At 56.2% G+C, this 18,131-nt stretch overlaps 2 pseudogenes; one reads left to right on the forward strand and one right to left on the reverse strand.

Moving 5' to 3' along the window:
- Positions 1-4,749: 4,749 nt before the first annotated feature.
- On the reverse strand, positions 4,750-8,392 carry LOC132369198 (thimet oligopeptidase-like; annotated as a pseudogene).
- LOC132369250 (serine/arginine-rich splicing factor 3-like) lies at positions 8,391-12,616 on the forward strand (annotated as a pseudogene).
- The last annotated feature ends 5,515 nt before the right edge of the window (positions 12,617-18,131 follow it).

Raw genomic sequence — 18,131 nt, forward strand, 5'->3', positions numbered from 1 at the left:
AAAACATCCCTATAAGGTAGACATTATTATTATTTGAATTTTATAGATGAGGCCATTAAAACGCAGGGAGGTTAACCAGCTTGCCCAAGGCCACACAGCTCATACATCCTAGCACCGAGATTCAAACACAGACAGTTTGGCTCCAGAGCTGTTACCCCTGGGCCAGTGTTCTCAATGTATTGTTGCCCCTCTGAGGAGCCTTTTTAGTTGTTCTTTCTCCTAATCGTCTCCCACCATGAAAAGTTAATGCCATAGATTCACCATATATTTGTTTATGCAGTGTGTGTGTATGTGTGTATATATATACAGACACACACAGACGTGTGTGTGTGTGTGTATCTGTGCTCTATTCTATACATAAGAAAGGAAAACTGCCCCCATCCTCAAGAATCAGTTTCTGCCCTCTTGGGGGCAGTATTCCCCCTGCTGAGAATATATGGCCCAGGCAGTATTGCTTTTCTAATAATAACAAACAATACTAACACCACCACATTTGGAGCATGTTCTGAGCACTTTACATTATTAAATCTTTTAGTCTTTGTGGCAACCACATGAGGTAAGTAAGTACTATTATTACCCCCATCTTATAGATGGGGTATCTGAGGCACAGGGAGGTTAATTTATTCGCTCCAAATCAGGTGACTAACAACGGGGAGAGGCCATATTCAAGCTTGTTTAACCATTGTACTATCCTGCTTCTCCACTGGGCTTATTCCAATGCTTTATTGATCACCTGTTCTGCACCTGGCCCAGGTTAGAGCCCTGTGAGGAGCTGGGGATACAGCAAGGAGAGGCCCTCCCAGAATGTAGATCTGCTGAAAGTGTGTGTTGGGGGAGTGGGAGTCAGGCTAGGCTGTATCCAGGTGCCTAGCACATAGTGGGTGCTTGTTAAATAGTTATGTTAAAAAGCTTGGGACTGCTGGGCTTTTTGAGCTGGCTGTGATGGGCGTTCCCCGACAGCAGGTCCAAGAATGTTAATGCTCTGCCCTCCTCCTAGACTCCACCAGGCCCAGGAGGCCCTAGGGCAGCCCTTGTCACTCAGATCGTACCAATCCTAGGTGTGTGTATCTCCCCTTCTGGGCTCACTCTTGCTCACCCCGCGCCCCTGCTTGCAGCACAGGGCCAGCCCAGCAGCGGAAGAGGTGTGGCTTAGAGCTGAGTTGGGGGAGTGGAGGGGCCCCTGCTGGGGCCTGGGGCCAGAATGGGGTCCTGTGAGAGGTGGGGGTGGCAGCAGCCGGGCCACGGGTGATGCCCTGTCTGTGCCCCACCAGTGGAGAAGATTCGAGCCACCTTCACTGTCCTCCGGGCCTTTGGCTCCGTGTTCACCGGCCACAGCCGCCGTGCCACCCGGTGCTCCATGGTGATGTCACTGGACTTGAACGCCACAGGCCGAGTCACGGCCGCCCAGCTCCAGGTGAGGCCTCTGGGTGGGAGGGAGAGGGGGCTCTTTGGGGCTGCAGTAGCCTCAGCCCCACTCAGCAGGGCCCACGCCTCCAGCTGGGACCCTGGAATGTGTCTAAATGGTCATCGCTCCCCAGGCCAAGGCCAGCTCCTCCCCACCTCACTCAGTGCCCAGACATCTCCTCCCGGAGCAGGCCAGCTCGTCTGTGCCTCGGAGTATCACAGGGATGAAATATTCATGAGTAGATACATAATTCAGCCGCTCATTAGCTGGGTCTTAAAAGCGTAAGCTGAAATTAAACAGGCGCTCGCTGGCCTTCTGCGGCAGCCCGTGTGTGACAGGCACATGGCCTGTTTGTTCCTCTCTCTGAAATCACCTGGCTCCTCCCCTTCCCCCCCCCCACGCCCCCGCCAACATTCTGTTTGAACAGAAAACAGGATTAGGTTATTAGAAGGGTTGTTTGTATGCGGAGCTAGGAGAATACCCAGACTCGCTGGTGCACGATAAATCCCTTTCTGTCCCGGCCCTGAAAGTCTACCGTGCATCACCATGTGGGTCAAGTTATTAAGGGCTTCGGTTGCATAAGAGTGTGTTGGAGGGCGGCTCTGGGTTAATTGTTAGTACCCTTGGATTCCTTCATCGGAATGAGCCCGTTGCATTCGTTGATTGCCTGCGTGGACGCTGAATCAGTGAGACAAAGGCCTGGCACGTTTTGATTTGGAGGCGTCCAGCCAAGTTGGGGCCTGAGGTGCTGCCTCGAAGAGTGGGCCTGGGGGTTGGTGGGGGTGTGCGGGCAGCCTAGCGGGGCCTCGTGCTGACCGGCGCCTGTCCTCTCCCCTGGCAGACGATGCTGTTGGAGAAGAGCCACGTGGCCCGGCAGCTGGAAGGGGAAGGCAATTTCGAGGTTTTCTCCCAGATGCTATCCGGATTGGACCTGGCTCTCAGGTGAGCGACTGGGCTGAGCAGGGACAGCCGAGGGCAGTGAGACAAAGGGCCTCCGCTCTCCAGGGCCCCAGCCCTGCCTCTGCCCAGAGGTGAGAGGCAGTGGAGCCCAGTGGTTAGGAATCTGGCCTCTGATTCTTGCTGCCTGGTACTGCTCCTGGGCTGGGTGAACCTGGCCAGGTGTCACCTGCTCTGAACCTCCGTTTCTTCCTCTGTAAAGTGGAAATAGTACCTTGACTGCTGACCTTACAGGATTAAGTGAGATAATTCACATATGGCTCTTTATACACGCTGGGGGGTGGTGGTGGATGTCTGCTGTGACGGTGACATTTTGGTACAGGTTCTGACAGCAGCGTGGGAGGTGGGCAAGGAACAGCAGACCCCAAATCTTCCAGAAGCTCCTAAACTCTGTGAGAGCCTTGGGTGCACCTGAGGTAGCTCAGGGCGAGGAGGCACCAGGTGGAACAGCAGAGAAGCCACAAGACTCATCTGGGAGGGCCTTCTGGGGGAGGTGGCCCAGGGAGTCATCTCTGCCCCTCGCTGACTCCTGGGAATTCTTGGACATGTGGCTCCCTGTCTCTGAGCCTTGGTTTCCTCATCTGTTGAACGAATGAGTAAGGTTCTATCTAGTGAAGCTCCAGGGAGTGCTCACCCCAGGCGAGGGGTGATAATTTTCAATTTGCCTCTGCGTCCCCCATCATTTGTCTCCTGCCTTCCACCCCCGTCTGAAGGGCAGGCCCAACCTGTCCTGAGCCTCCTGGCTAAGGCCAGAGGGGCACCTTACCCTTTGGAGAGAGGGCAGATTAGGGAGGAAACTCCCAGTTTTCAGAGCAGGGTAACTGAGGAGTAAGGAAGCTTCTGGAAGGCCTTCACTTAAGAAGGGCCCATTGAGGGCAGCAAGTGAGGAATATTCAGGAGGCAGGGCCAGGGCCTGAGGCAGACCCCGGGGCCACCTGGGGCACTCTGTGGAGCCCCGTGCCATGATGCCCACCTGCCCTGCCAGGCCACTGGTGTGGGTGGGTCCTCCCTTACTTCTGGTCCCTTCTCTGTTTCCAGGACAGAACTGTACCTGCACCAGCTGGCAGACAGCAGCTCCTTCGGCATGGGCGTGTGGCCTAAGGTAAAGAGGAGGTCCTTCTGGGTGTGAGTGGGTGTCTGTGTCCCCATGGCCAAGATGGGCGGGTCCCCTGTGTGGCTCGTCCCTCTGCCACTGGGGTGAGTAGTTGGCAAGGGCTGGTCACGTGGGGGAGGCAGGGTTGCCTTTATGGGGCCTGGGCTTGTCAGGGAAATGAGTCTTGTGCTGATAAAGGGAACCAGGAGGTGGTTTGTGTAGAGGTAAGGGCGCGGTCTCCGGGACAGGCTGTCTGGGTTCAAACCCCGGCTCTGACACTTACTGGATATGAGACCTCAGGCATGGACCCTAGCCTCTCTGAATGTCTGTGTCCTCTTCGGTAAAATAACAACAGAACGGGCGGGCAGGCTGAGGGGAGGACAGAGCGTGGCACGGCCTGCCCGCCTGGGCCACGGGGAGAAGGTCGGGGCGCCGCCCGCGCCCTCGTTCCGCTGCCTGGCGTCCTTTGTGGAGGCAGGGCTCCCAAGGAGCTCAAAGGCCAGGGAAGGACACACGGGACGGTCCAGAGCCACCCTACCGCTCCAGTGGTGCAGCACCCTCTCTGAATTCCTACTGCCACCAAAACACATCCCTAAGGCCTTTGGGAAGAATTGCTAGGACCCAGGAAGGCGGCCCCTTGCTGTGGTCCAGACTTCAGCAGCTGCCGATGACCAGAGGGAGCCAGCCGGCCGGCCGTGAGCAGGAGGACAGGACACGGGGACAGGGACAGCCACAGCCGGGCTTCCCGCAGCTGTGCCCACCGCCAGAACCAGCTCCAGCCAGTCACAGCCCCCGAGATGCCAAACAGTGACGGGCGAGAGGCCGGCAGGAAACTGACACCCCCTCACTGGAGAGCCTGCCCGGTCGGGGTGCGGGGCACCATCCCCGTCTGAACTCACCCCACAGCTCAGCCGTCTCCCAGTGACCCAGACGCGTCAACCACGGCCCCAGGGCTGATCCCCGACCAAGGTCAGAACTCCCCCCAGGGTGACGGCCCCCATGCCACTCCTGTGGTGGAAGGGACGGCAGGCAGAGACCAGGAGTAGAGTCTTTTTTATTAATGGCTGCGTTTTCAAAGAACCGTTTTGTTACCAGGAAAGCTCCCCAGGAAGGGATTGCATTAGTGCAACAAGGGGGAGCCTTGATGCCAGGCTTTCCAGACACTTCCAGGTGGAGACTTTTGGCCTAGGCCGGCCGCCGGGGACTCGGGGGCTGGGAGGACACACGGCCCCTCCCCCGCCCCGACGGGGCGCTAAGGCACCCGGCCCGCCTGGGGGGGCAAAACGCCGTGCCGTCAGCAGGCCGGCGGCTTGCAGCCCTCAACCTGCAGCCCTTTGCTCAGGAGGAAGGCGTCCTGCATGGGGTCACAGCCCAGGAAGAGCTTCACCATGCCCTTGGCATCCTCGGAGCCCCCTGGCCTCAGAATGCAGCTTCTGTAGTCCATGGCAACGTGAGGAGAGGGGGCGGGGCTGCAGGAGGGTGGAGCACCCCCTTCACGGAGGGTGTGGGTGTGGCCACCTCTGCTGTGACTCAACAAAGGGCAGGGGAGCAGGGGGTTCTGGGCAGGGCCTTCAGAGCCTGGCAGGCCCAGGCGGGCGGCACAAGCATCTAGGCCCAGGCCAAGGACCTCCGTGTTGGTCTGCACGGCAGGCCGGCCTCTCACCTTGCCACTCAGGACGCCCTCCTGCTTGAAACGAGTGTGTGGACCGTGTCCGCGGAGTACACCTCGCTGCACAGGTAGCCATAGGACTGGGCGTCATAGCTTCCTGCCAGGTGGCCGAAGGTCGCAGGCAGGTGGGTCCCTGGGACACACGCGGAGAGGCTCCTGCCCGGCCCCCTGGCCGCTCTGTGCCCCCTCCCCAGAGCCCAGAGCTTGGGGCCTCAAAGCAGCCCTGTCTGAGTCCCCTGCCACTAGAGGGAGTATTGGCCCAACACTTCTAGAAAACGGGGACCTTGCGGGCAACTCAGTGGAGGGACACAAATCAATCTTTGCCGACTTTCTGCTGAAGCTCACGAGGGTTCACCCCTAAGCCTCTTACAGGGACAGCTGCCCGAGGCTCCGAGGGATGAGTCAGGGCTCGCCCTCCAGCACGGGGAGAGCGCGGGTTAAAGCGCTCACGAGGGAGTGAACTGCGTCTCCGCACCGACACGCACGGGCAAACCTCGTCGACGTGTTCCGTCCGGGGTATGAAGCCCTCTCCTGCCTCTTCCAGGCTCTCCAGAAAGCACGTGCAGATACGCCCAGCCCACCCTCGGACTCCGCGGGCTACAGCTGGAGGGACCAGCCCAGGAACCCAGGCAGGAAGAGGCCAGAGGTCAGCAGGCCTCGACCAGAGCCCGTCAGTCGGTCCCCCTTCACACACCACCAGAGGATCCTCTTGACCTGGGCAGTAGCCGCCAACCGACCGCTAAGGTGGGCCCGGCGTGCGCTTGGCTACCTGGCGTGGCTGGGACCCCGAGGATCTCCTGGCAGAGGCGGGCATTGTCCTAGGCCGGGTCCGAGGGCGTCTGCGTGTGCAGGGCCTGGTCCACCTTGGCCAGGACGATCTGGCGCAGGTTGAAGAGGCCTGGAGGGCGGGAGGAAGGAGACGGGGGCGCTGGCACTGTGTCCAGGCCGCGCTTTCCAGCCGGGCGGTCCGGGAGCCCCTTTCCTTTCCCTCGGCCCGGCCGCACGGGGGTTGGCCAGCCGGGACTTGATGAGCTTGTCCAGCAGCTCCTGGGGGACGGCGCTGCTCGTGCCCCGCCGAGACTGGCAGCAGCGCCAGGGCTTCACAGGGTGCGGCGCTCCCGGCCCCAGAGCCTAGCCTCTGGTTCTCATCCCCGGCTGTCACCAGAGTCGCAGGCAACGTGCCCTTCTTTTCGTTTGTCTTTTTTCCGGCCCTCGACCACGCAAAGGTGTGAAGCCCTGCCACTCGCTGCCACGTGGATGCACCGTGAGAACACGGTGCTCAGCGAGAGAAGTCAGACACAGAAGGACACACAGGGTGTGACCCCACTGAGGGGAAACGTCCAGAACAGGTAGATCCACAGAGTCAGAGTGGGTTCCTGGTTGTCAGGGACAGGGGAGGGGAGGGAATGATAACTAAGGGCGTGAGGGACCTTTTTGGGGTGAGGGAAATGTTCCAGAACAGGGCAGTAGTGACGGCTGCACAGCTCAGTAAAGTGTCCCCACGCGCTCCGGTTGCAGTCTGTGAGAGCATCGCTCTCAGGAAGAAGGGCTGACTGCAGGAAGACTGAACGAGCACTGGGTCCTGGGCCCAGACGCTCATCTGGGGACCCCCCCCACATTGGGAAGTCACTGGGACTTGCTGAGCCTCCACCGAGACTTGCAGCAGCCCCAGGGCCTCACAGGGCGTGGTGCTCCCGGCCCCAGAGCCTAACCTCTGGTTCTCATCACCGCCTGTCACCAGCCTTGCATGCAACGTTCCTTTCTTCTATTTTGTCTTTTTTAAAGGCAACTCTTGAATACCTGTATTTAACATGCAGGGAACCAGTCCTGACTCCTTGATCTGGGACTTCCAGCCTCCAGAGTCTCGAGGACATCCACTTCCGTTGTTTACGCGCCCAGTGCGTGGGGTTTGATGATGGAAACTGACACCGAGGGCGTCGCCTCGTGCGGGGTGACATCAGCGGAAGAATCCCGTGGCGAGGGCTTGCCTGAGGACCACGGGAGAGCCCGGGCCCTCCCCGCTCCCTGCCTTCAGCCCCTCGCCCGCACCCTCCTGGGAGCGGAGCTGGTGCATCGCTTGCCAGAACTCATGGAAGTAGGTCTCCAGCTCATCATGCTGCAACAGGGAGGGCGGGTTGGGCGTAGGCTTGGTGAAGTTGGCCACCATGGCCGCGATGGCAATCTGGCGCCTCCCGTCCTGCTGCAGGCAGCCCGGCTGCAGGCCAAAGCAGGCCATGTGCCCGGACTTCCCTTCCCTGGGGAGGGACGCGGGTGAGGCCCCGCTACCACAGAGGAGCCCCGGCCCACGGCCGACAGGTTCCCCCACGCATGCACCGAGGGTAGAGGTCCAGGTAGAACTTGCTGATGGATGACCTTGCCCGAGGCCGCGTCCCGGACCGTGTAGAGCCTCACATCTTCATCTTCGTGACGCATGTTGGTGCCTTCCTCCAGGTCGAAGGTCAGCCCCAGCAGCTCCTGGGAGATGCCCAGCCGCCCGCGCGTGACCACCTGCATGGGGAAGGACTCATTGAGCAGGTACCGGTCCACGTGGTAGCGCGTCTCCTCCCCCTGGTTCATGTAGTAGCACAGGTCCTAGACGTTGATGGGCCCGTCAAAGTGCAGGCCCCGCCTCTGGCACTCAGCCTTCTTTAGCTCCAGGATCACGGCCGCTCCTGCTCCCCGAGGGGCTTCAGCTTCTGGGCCAGCTCATCTGCGGGCGGAGGGGAGAGGCTCAGCTATGTCCCTGTGGCAGCCGCCCAGCCGCCCCCCACCCCACGCCCCTCGAGGCAGAATGAAGGGTTGGGGAAGGCGACCCCCAAGGGCTGACACAGTGGGGTCTCAGGCAGCACCACGTCCAGTCAAGGTCCACCTGACCCCCGTCCCCACTGGGACTCGGGGAGGCGGGGTTACCTAGGAAAGTGGCCACCACCTGGCTGGTCTTGGCCATGTTCATCTCCAGCACAGAGTCGGCACGCGTCCTGAATCCCAGCAGGCGGGACTTCTGAGCCTGCAGCCTTACCAGCTCCCCGAGGATCGCGCAGTTCTCCTGGAACCCAGAGACAGCCAGCGCTGGGGACCGTGGGCCACGCCCTCCCCACAGGCTCCGGGCCAGGTCTCTATGGGTGGGAGGGCTCTCAGGCCACTGGCGGGCACAGCCAAACCCCCTCCCTCCTCCTCCTGGCCTGGATTTCTAGACACTTTGGTGCTGTCCTAACATGTGGTCTTTATGAACACAGGTCCTGTTGGAACCAGAAACGGCGTGAACCATGATGAGCTCTAAGGCCAAGGGCAGGAAGAAATGTGACCAGGCTCTCCAGGAGCCACCCAGGGGCCTCCCCGGGCTCAACAATACAAACTTGGCTGCCGTGCAGACAGCAGCTCATCCCCACGGCGCCCAAACACCCAGCTCCTGGACGGCGAGAGACCTGTTGCTGCAGGTGGCCCGTGGTTGGCTGGTGAGGCCTGGCCCCAGGCGTACGCCACCTTCTCTGGGGCCACCTCTCTGGGTCTGCGGTGGGGTTCTCCTGGGAGCCCCCAGTCACCACAGGACCAACGTGGCCTGTCTGCAGCCCAAGAAGGTGGGGACACAGGTCTGTCCCCCGTGGACATCACCCGCGAGGCCGAGCAAGCACCAGTGGTGTCTGCGGGGAAGATGAAGGGCTCATGCACAGCCCCCATCTACTGAAGATGCTAAACGGGAGAAGCACAGACTGCAGCCACATGCGGTATGGACCAAACGCAAGTGTCCTTGCAGGAACCGATGTCTGAATGTCGAGGCTGTTCCCGGGCCACAGTGAGAAGGCCCAGGCCCCACGCAAGGCACAGAGAGGGGATGGGGGGAACATCTGCGAATCTGAGCTCATCGGGCATCACCCCAGAAGGAGAGGGAGAGAGCCAGAAGGAGATACGGAGGGAGAGGGAGAGAGAGGGAGGTACAGACATCTCTCCCTTCCCTGGGGGTTCTCTAGTGCAGCCAAGCCTGAAAACCACTGCATTTCGGGAGATGGGTCCTCATGGAAAAGTTAAATAGTAGCTCATGGCATTATCGACACATATTAAAATGGCCCCAAATCTTGGGGAGTCAGGGAGGGGAGCTGGCGGCTGCCTCATAAACGAGGAGAGATTGGGCGTCAGAGGAGGTGCCTGCCTCCACCACCTCCGCCGCAGCCGCCGCCCCCCTCCAGGGCCCCACAGACTTCATCTCCCAGCTGTGGTCCTGGACTGGAAGGCAGCGGGGAGGTCAGGCCGTCCCAAGCATCAACGTTGACTTCAGGGCTGATCTAAAAGGCGCCTGGTCTTTGTTGAAGCAGAAAAAAGAGAAAGCAGTGGGCAGAGGATGGGAGGGGGAGGGAGCCCCCATCAGCCCTTCTCCCTGTCTCCCTCTCTGTCTCCCTCTCTGTCTCCCTCCCTGTCTCCCTCCCTCTACCTCCCTGCCTCTCACTCTCCCTCCATCTCTCCCTCTGCCTCTCTCCCTCCCTCTCTCCCTCCCTCTCTCCCTGTACCTCTTGCCCTATCCTGTCCCTCTCTCCCTCCCTCCATCCCTGTCTCTCTTTCCCTGTCCCTCTCTCCCTCTCCCTCTATCCGTCCCCCCTCCCTTTCCCCGTTTCCGTCTCCCTCTCTGCCTCCCTCTTTCCCTGTCCCTGTTTCCCTGCTCTGCTCTCCCTCTCCCTCTCCCTCTTTCCCTCTCCCTCTCTCCCTGTCCCCCTTTCCCTGTCCCTGTTTCCCTGTTCCGCTCTTCCTATACCTCTTTCCCTCTCCCTCTCTCCCTCTCCTGCTCCCTCTCCCTCTCCCTCCACCTCCTTCCCTCTCTGGAGAGGGAAGGAGGTGGAGGGAGAGGGACAGGGAGCAGGAGAGGGAGGGGGGAGAGGGAGAGAGGGATAGAGGGAGGGAGAGGGACAGGGAGCAGGAGAGGGAGGGGGGAGAGGGAGAGAGGGATAGAGGGAGGGAGGGAAAGACAAAGACATCTCTCCCTCCCTCCCTCTCTCCCTCCCTCTCTCCCTCTCCCTCTTCCTCGCTCCCTCTCCTCCCTCTCCCTCCGTCTCTCCATCTCCCTCACTCCCTCCCAGAGACAGAGAGACGAAGAGGCAGAGACAAGGGAGAGGGAGAGAGGGGGAGAGACGAGAGACGGAGAGAGGGAGAGAGAGAGAGGTCTCTTCCTCCCTTTCCCTCTCTCCTCCTTCTCTCCCTCTCTCCCACTCTCCCTCTTTCCTCTCCCTCTCTCCCCCCTCCCTCTCTCCCTCTCCCCCTCTCCCTCCATCTCTCCCTCTCTGGGAGGGAGTTAGGGAGAGGGAGAGACAGAGGGAGGGAGAGGGTGAGACAGAGGGAGGGAGAGGGAGAGAGGAAGGGAAAGGGCGAGGGAGGGAGAGGGAAGGAGGGCGAGACGTCTCTCCCTCTCTGTCTCCCTCCCCCTCCCTCTCTCCCTCTCCCTCCCTTCCTCTCCCTCTCCCTCTCCTAGAGGGAGGGAGGGAGAGGGCGAGACAGAGGGAGAGGAGAGGGGGAGTCGGAGAAGGAGGTAGGGAGAGGGAGAAGGTGAGAGGGTGCCTGCTTCCCTCTCTGTCTCCCTCCCTCCCTCCCTCCCTCTCCGTGTCCCTGTCTCCCCCCTCTCCCTCTCCCTCTCCCTCTGTCTCTCCCTCTCTGGGAGGGAGAGAGGGAGAGGGAGAAGGTGGGAACGTGATGGAGGGAGGGAGAGGGAGAGAGGGTGAGGGAGAGAGGGAGAGAAGGAGGAGAGAGGGAGAGGGAGGGAGGAAGAGAGCTCTCCCTCTCTCCCCCCTCTCTCTCCCCCCTCTCTCTCCCCCTCCCTCTCTCCCTCTCCCCCTCTCCCTTGTCTTTGCCTCTCCCTCCGTCTCTCCCTCTCTGAGAGGGAGTGAGGGAGACGGAGAGACGGAGGGAGAGGGAAAGGGAGGAGAGGGAGGGAGGCAGAGGGAGGGAGGGAGGGAGAGACGTCTCCTCCCTCCCTCTCCTCCCTCTTCTCCCTCTCCCTCTCCCTCTCCCTCCAACTCTCCCGCTCCCTCCATCTCCCTCACTCCCTCCCAGAGGGAGAGACGGAGGGAGAGGCAGAGACAGGGGAGAGGGAAAGAGGAAGAGGGAGAGAGAGGGGGGAGAGAGGGGGAGGGAGAGAAGGAGAGGGAAAGAGGAGAGGGAAGAGGGAGAGGAAAGAGGCAGAGGAAAGAGGCAGAGGGAAGAGGGAGAGGAAGAGGGAAGAGGGAGAGAGGAGAGAGGGAGATAGGGAGAGGAAAGAGAGAGGGAGAGGGAGGGAGAGGGAGAGAGGGAGATAGGGAGAGGAAAGAGAGAGGGAGAGGGAGGGAGAGGGAGAGAGGGAGGGAGAGAGGAAGAGACAGAGGGAGAGAGAGAGAGGGAGTGGGAAAGAGGTAGAGGGAGAGCGGAACAGGGAAAGAGGTACAGGGAGAGAGGGAGGCAGAGAGGGAGGAGAGGAAGCAGGGAGAAAAGAGAGAAAGAACACACCGTCTACATTTCTGTCAAATGACACCGGGGATCCTTACACAACCAGGAGAAAGTAACACAGGGAGGCTCTTTCTCAGCTGGAACTGGAACTGCAGACGGGGCCAAACACCACCAGGCTGGCCACACGTGTCCAGCCGCCGCTCCAGCCCCGTCAGCCGTGAGTCCGGTCACCAGGGCTCTGAGTGTCTGCTCCAGGGAGCTGGGGTTCACCCTCTCACCCGGGAGGCCGGGCCAAGAGAGCAGGGCCCCGGGCTGGACACATAGGGGAAAACGCATCCCCACAGGACAGCTTGTGCGAGCAGATTCAGCTACCAGATTCTAGAGGCCCGGGACCACCCTGTGGCCCGTGAAACCCAGGAGCCACGAGGGTCTTGCAACGTGATTCCTGTCCGTTGGACTGTAAAGTTTATGTAGGGAATCTTGGAAACAGTGGTAACAAGGCTGAATTGGAACGAGCTTTAGGCTACTATGGACCACTCTGAAGTGTGTGGGGTGCTAAAAACCCTCCCGGCTTCACTCTCGTTGAATGTGAAGATCCCCGAGATGCAGCCGATGCTGTCCGAGAACTAGATGGGAGAACACTATGTGGCTGCCGAGTAAGAGTGGACCTGTCGAATGGGGAAAAGAGAAGTCGAAATCGTGACCGCCTCCTTCTTGGGGTCGTCGCCCTCGAGATGATTATGGGAGGAGGAGTCCTCCACCTCCCACACATCTCCAAGATGGAGAGCCTTCTCCGTCAGCCAGAGCAGGTCCCTTTCTAGATATAGGAGAAGAGAGAGATCCCTGTCCCAAGAGAGAAATCACAAGCCGTCCCGATCTTTCTCTAGGTCTCCTAGCCGATCTAGGTCAGATGAAAGGAAATAGAAGACCACTTTGCAAGAGGAGTGGTGTACAGGCAATAACTTCATTTGGCAGGAGTATGTACAGAAAATTCAAGTTTTGTTTGAGACTTCCGAAGCTTGGTGCACTTTTTAAATGTTTTAGTTGTTCACATTTGTTTGTCTCTTGGGACAGTGACACATAAAGGTGTCATTCTCTATGGTTTGAAATGGGTCCTGGGAGGCATGTAATATGAAGAATTGTTACCTTACAATGTTCCCTTAAGCAAAATTGAACTTGCTTTGAATTTTTGGTCTTGCCTAGACTGATAATAAAACTCTAACTCCTGCCCACCTAAAGTGTGATGTTTACTATTATGGAAACAACACTGGCAAACATTGAAAAGACTTTCTGTAGCTGGGATATGGTATGCAGCTGTAGTTAAGCAAGCAGTCTTTAAAAGGTGCTGTGAACCCAAGCCAGCAGGTAAAAATGAAAGCCGCACCCTTACCCTAGATTAGAGGTTTAAAAATTCCACTAGTCTTCACACCGGACAAGAGATTGTCCAGGGAGTTTAAAATCTAAGAAGTTTCAAGGAAGTTAGTTTACCTTTGAGTTAGGTCATACGTCCCCTCTGTGATTGCTGTACATGAATACATAGCTCTTTGTAATATTTTTTGGAAATTTGAGATTATCAAGATACCAATGTCCTGCCAGATTAAGAGTATATTGTAGAGCTGAACTTTGAGTTACTGTGCAATTTTTTTTTTCATGCTGTCATTTGTAATATGTTTTGTGAGAATCCTTGGGATTAACGTTTTGGTTGCAAAAGAAAAAAAGAAAAGAAAAGAATCCGCCTGCCAATGCAGGGGACACAGGTTCAAGCCCTGGTCCGGGAAGATCCCAGGTGCCGCAGATCAACTAAGCCCGTGGGCCACAACTACTGAGCCTGCACTCTAGATCCTGGGAGCCAGAACTACTGAGCCCCCGTGCCACAACTACAGAAGCCCACACGCAACGAAGACCCAATGCAGCAAGAAAAAAAAGACGATACTGGCCAGGTGATCAAGGGTAAAATCGTTTGTCATAAGTCCCGTTGATGGTGTGTATCCTTGATGTGACCTGAGGAGAATGGCATTTTTATCTCTGTCTGGGTCTTCCGCCCCAAACCCCATAACTCCAGACCAACCATAAGAAAACATCAGAAAACAAACAGACTAACAAATTGAGGGACAAAACACCTGACCAGTCCTCCTCAAAACTTTCAAGGTATCAAAACCCAGCGACGTCTGAGAAATGTCACAGCCCAGAGGAGACTGGGACAGAAAAAGGATGTTAGGGGAACACTAGGGAAATTCTAATAAAGTGTGGACTTTAGTTAATAACAATGTATCCATCTTGGTTCCTTAGTTGGATAAACATGTCACACTAAGGTACTAATGAGTTGGAAATAGGGGTACTGGGTCAGGGTCCACGGCACTCTGTACACTCTGTACAGATCTTTGCAACTTTTTTGTAACTCTAAGCTCTTGTAAAATTAAGCGAGTACTGAACAGAGCTAAGAATGTTATTTCCCTGATTTGAACATGCCTGAGTTTCTTTTCATGGTCACATTTTTGCTATTTGGATGTGTCTTGGAATCAGTAGCAAAGGAGAGTTGCCAGCCCCTGGGAAGATGTGGGTGGTTCGCAGGTGGCTTGCTCTGGAGCTGAAGACCACGGTGGGAAGTCTGCAGCCTCGGGCTGCACTTAGAAACATGGGAGGGGATGGGCCAGCTCAGTTAGGGATGGAACCTATAAATAAAACTTTTTTCTTTTCCGTTATGGCTTATCACAGGATACTGAATATAGTTCCCTGTGCTAGACAGTAGGACGTTGTAGTTTATCCATCCTATATTTAATAGTTTGCATCTGCTAACCCCAAACTCCCAATCCAACCCTCCCTCACTGTTTCTCCCCCTTGGCAACCACAAGTCTGTTCTCTATGTCTGTGAGTCTGTTTTTGTTTTGTAGACGAGTTCATTTGTGTCGTATTTTAGATTTCACATATAAGTGAGATCATATGATATTTGTCTTTCTCTTCTGACTTACTTCACTTAGTATGATAATCTCTAGGTCCATCCACGTTGCTGCAAATAGCATTATTTCATTCTTTTTATGGCTGAATAATATTCCATTGTATATATGTACCACATCTTCTTTATCCATTCATCCATCAGTGGACATTTAGGTAGCTTCCATGTCTTGGCTACTGTAAATAGTGCTGCAATGAACGTTGGGGTGCATGTATCTTTCTTTCTTTCTTCTTTCCTTCTTCCTTTCTTCCTTTCTTTCTTTCTCTCTCTCTCTTTCTCTTTCTTTCTTTCTTTCTTTCTTTCTTTCTTTCTTTCTTTCTCTCTCTCTCTCTTTCTCTCTTTCTTTCTTTTTTCTTTCTTCTTTTATTGTCACACGGCATGTGAGATCTTAGTTCCCTGACCAGAGATGGAACCCACGCCCCCTGCACTGGAAGCATGGATTCTTAACCACTGGACCACCAGGGAAATGCCAGGGGTGTATGTATAGTTTTGAATTAGAGTTTTCTCCGGATCTATGCCCGGGAGTGGAATTGTGGGACCCTATGGCAGCTGTATCTGTTCCTGCACGCCTCACATCAACCACCTGCACTCCAATCCTTGCTCTCAACGTCATCTTCGGGGAACCCAACCTGCGACAGGGACCTTGACAAGAAGAAATGGCTCAGGGAAAAGCTACCTGCACGGGGAGGAGATAGAGACCATCGCCCCTGGGGTGCGGAGGGGAGAGTGGGTGCAGAGGTTTGTCATTTCACCCCCGATACTCATCTCAGCCCTCGTGGCTGCCCCACTCTAGGTCACCTCGGGATACAGAGGTGACCCGGTTAGAGTCCCTGCCTGTGCAGGAATCGGGGCACCAGCGGGTCTGAATAATACTAGTGCAGGGTCTCCCCCGTGGCACTGGGGTTATTCGGGGCGGGTCATCCTCTGCTGAGGGCCCCTCCTGGGCACTGTGTGGGGTTTAGCAGCATCCCTGGCCTCACCCATTTGATTCCAGGGGCCCTCCCTCCCAGTTGTGACAACCACAGATTTTCCCCACACATCACGGAAGACCTGGGTGAGGCGGGGGCAGGATGGCTCTGGGCGAGGACAGCTGTGTTGAAGCAACCAGCCTGGCCCAGGGCAAGGTCTGCCCCAATCCCGTCAGCGCCTGCATTTAGAACTGCCCCTTTCCTCTCCCACCTCCCCTGCCCTGCAGTGGTCTCCGAGACATCATCCCCATGTAATAAATCACACCTTCTCAGTTTACTGTTTGCTGCCCTCGCTAGAACGTGAGCTCTTTGAGGACAGGGATGCTGTTATGTCCCCAGCACCTAGAAGAGTGGCTGCTGTGTAGTAGATGCTTCATAAATACTTGCTGAATAAAGGAGTTGAATAAAGGGATGAGTGGATGAATGAATGAAGGTTACAATGGAAGGAGGGGGGAGATTCCCTTTCTGGCTCTCGGGGGTTGGGAGATCAAGTGAAAGATCTGTCCTAAATAGGCTGACCAGCCTTCTGGGGTTCCCCGGGACTGAGAGTTTCCCCAGAGTTCCAGCGCTCAAACCTGAGCGGTCCTGGGCAAACTGGGGGCGGGTGTTGGTCACCCTATCTAAACACAGTAACAATTCCAGCTGCAATAGCAATGGCCAATGACCTCTACGGTCTTATTGACCATGCACAGTTCTCTACCTGGCGGGGAAGGGTGGGCCGGGATTGGAATTCTGGTGATCCAGGGCGGGTGAGGGCACACCCCGGGCTTGTGGAGGGGAGTCCAGGAAGGTTCTGGAGGAAGTGACAGTGACACAGGAGGGAGGGAGGAGTCTAAGGAAGAACATCCCACATGACAACCTGTGCCAATGGCCCTGGGCCCAAGGTCACACCTGACCAGGGCTTGCTTTTTTTTTTTTCTAATTTACTTTTCCCCACATGGATATGCAATTGTCCTAATGCCATTTATTGAAAACTCCTTAATTTCCCCACTTTCTATCATATCAAGTTCTCATATATCTGTTTCTGGACCTTTTTTCTATACCATAGAGCTATACGTCCCATCCTTGCACCACTAGGGCTGTTTCATCACTATAACTTTATTTATTCATTTTGTTTTGGCCGTGCTGTGTGGCATGTGGGATCTTATGTCCCTGACCAGGGATCGAACCCGCGTCCCCTGCAGTGGAAGCTCGGAGTCTTAATCACTGGACCTCCAGGGAAGTCCCCAGGGCTTGCTTTGACATCCATGGAATGGTGGCAGGTGGGCACGGGGAGCAGCTGTCTGTGAGCCATCCTGTGTAGAAATGCAGGGTGGAGGGGAGGACAGATGGAGCTGGAGGGGAAGAAGCGGAGGAGGGAGGGAGGAAGGGAGGGAGGCCGGGCGAGAGACAGACAGAGAGTTTCCGGAGACAATAGCTCTGGCCGTGTCCTAGGGCATGAAAGCTGAAAATAGCTCCTAGTGCCGGGAGCCTTGGAGCCGGAGGCTGGGAGCCAGGGTGACTGGCTCTCCTCCCTGGTGTGTGTGTGTTGCGGGGGGGTGGGTGGCTCTGGGCTTCTCAGGCTGGGAATGGGGTGCACAGAGCAGGAACGGAGCAGGGACCCTTCTCTCTGGAACCTCGTGGGCCATCCTCAGCTCACAAAGCTGAGCCACTCCTTGCCCTACGAGTGGGGGGCTTATCCTCCCTGTCCCCTGGATCATACCCCCTCACACACAACTTCCCCGTGTGTGTTCCCAGCAACCAAGAGAATCTGTTTTTAAAAGATTTGGGGGAGGGGGGTAACCATACAAACAAGAGCAGAATGGATACTTTTTCAGGATATGAATGGCTCTGTGTAAGCCCACCCCCAGGGTAACCACAGTCCTGACCTCTAACACTCTTGACGAGTCAGCCTTGGTCTGGGCTTGCGGACCCACGGAAGCTTCCTCATTCCCTCCTTCAGGTCCCGACTCTCCCTCGGCGTCTTTGTGAGAAGCACCCGGGGAAGTGGGACTGCTAGGCTGTACTGCTGCTAGAACTCCACCTGGGCTCCACCAGGCTCCAGCCCCCCGCCCTGTCCACCTAACTGACCCTGAGGCACCTCAACTGGTAGGAGCAGCATCACCTTCCCTCCTGGGACTCGTGATACTTAAGGGAGACACCGAAAGACAAGCCTTTGGCTCCCTGGCTGGCAAAGAGCAGGTACTCAATTGTCATAAGTGTCCGTATCAGTGAGGGTTCTCCAGACAAACAGAATCCATATGGGGTGTGTGTGTATATACACACACACGTACATATGTACAAGCATACAAACATATACAGCTGTGTACATATGCAGTATGCGTACACACATATACACATATAGTATATACAATACACACATACATATATACACACATATAAAATGCAGTTTGTATATATACAGTATGTATACACACATATACACACAATATAGACAATACACACATACATATACACTATACATACACACATATAAAATGCATAGTTGGTATGTATACAGTATGTACACATACGTATAACATATGCAATATACACACCTAGGTACATATATAGCATACGTATATACACACATACAAAGATATTTAGGTGTGCATATAGACAGTATACATACATACACATATAATATATGCAATACATACACGTACGTACATATAGACACACATATACACCTACATATAAAAGCA

Source organism: Balaenoptera ricei, chromosome 1 (genome assembly GCF_028023285.1).
Source record: "Balaenoptera ricei isolate mBalRic1 chromosome 1, mBalRic1.hap2, whole genome shotgun sequence".
Lineage (NCBI taxonomy): Eukaryota > Metazoa > Chordata > Mammalia > Artiodactyla > Balaenopteridae > Balaenoptera > Balaenoptera ricei.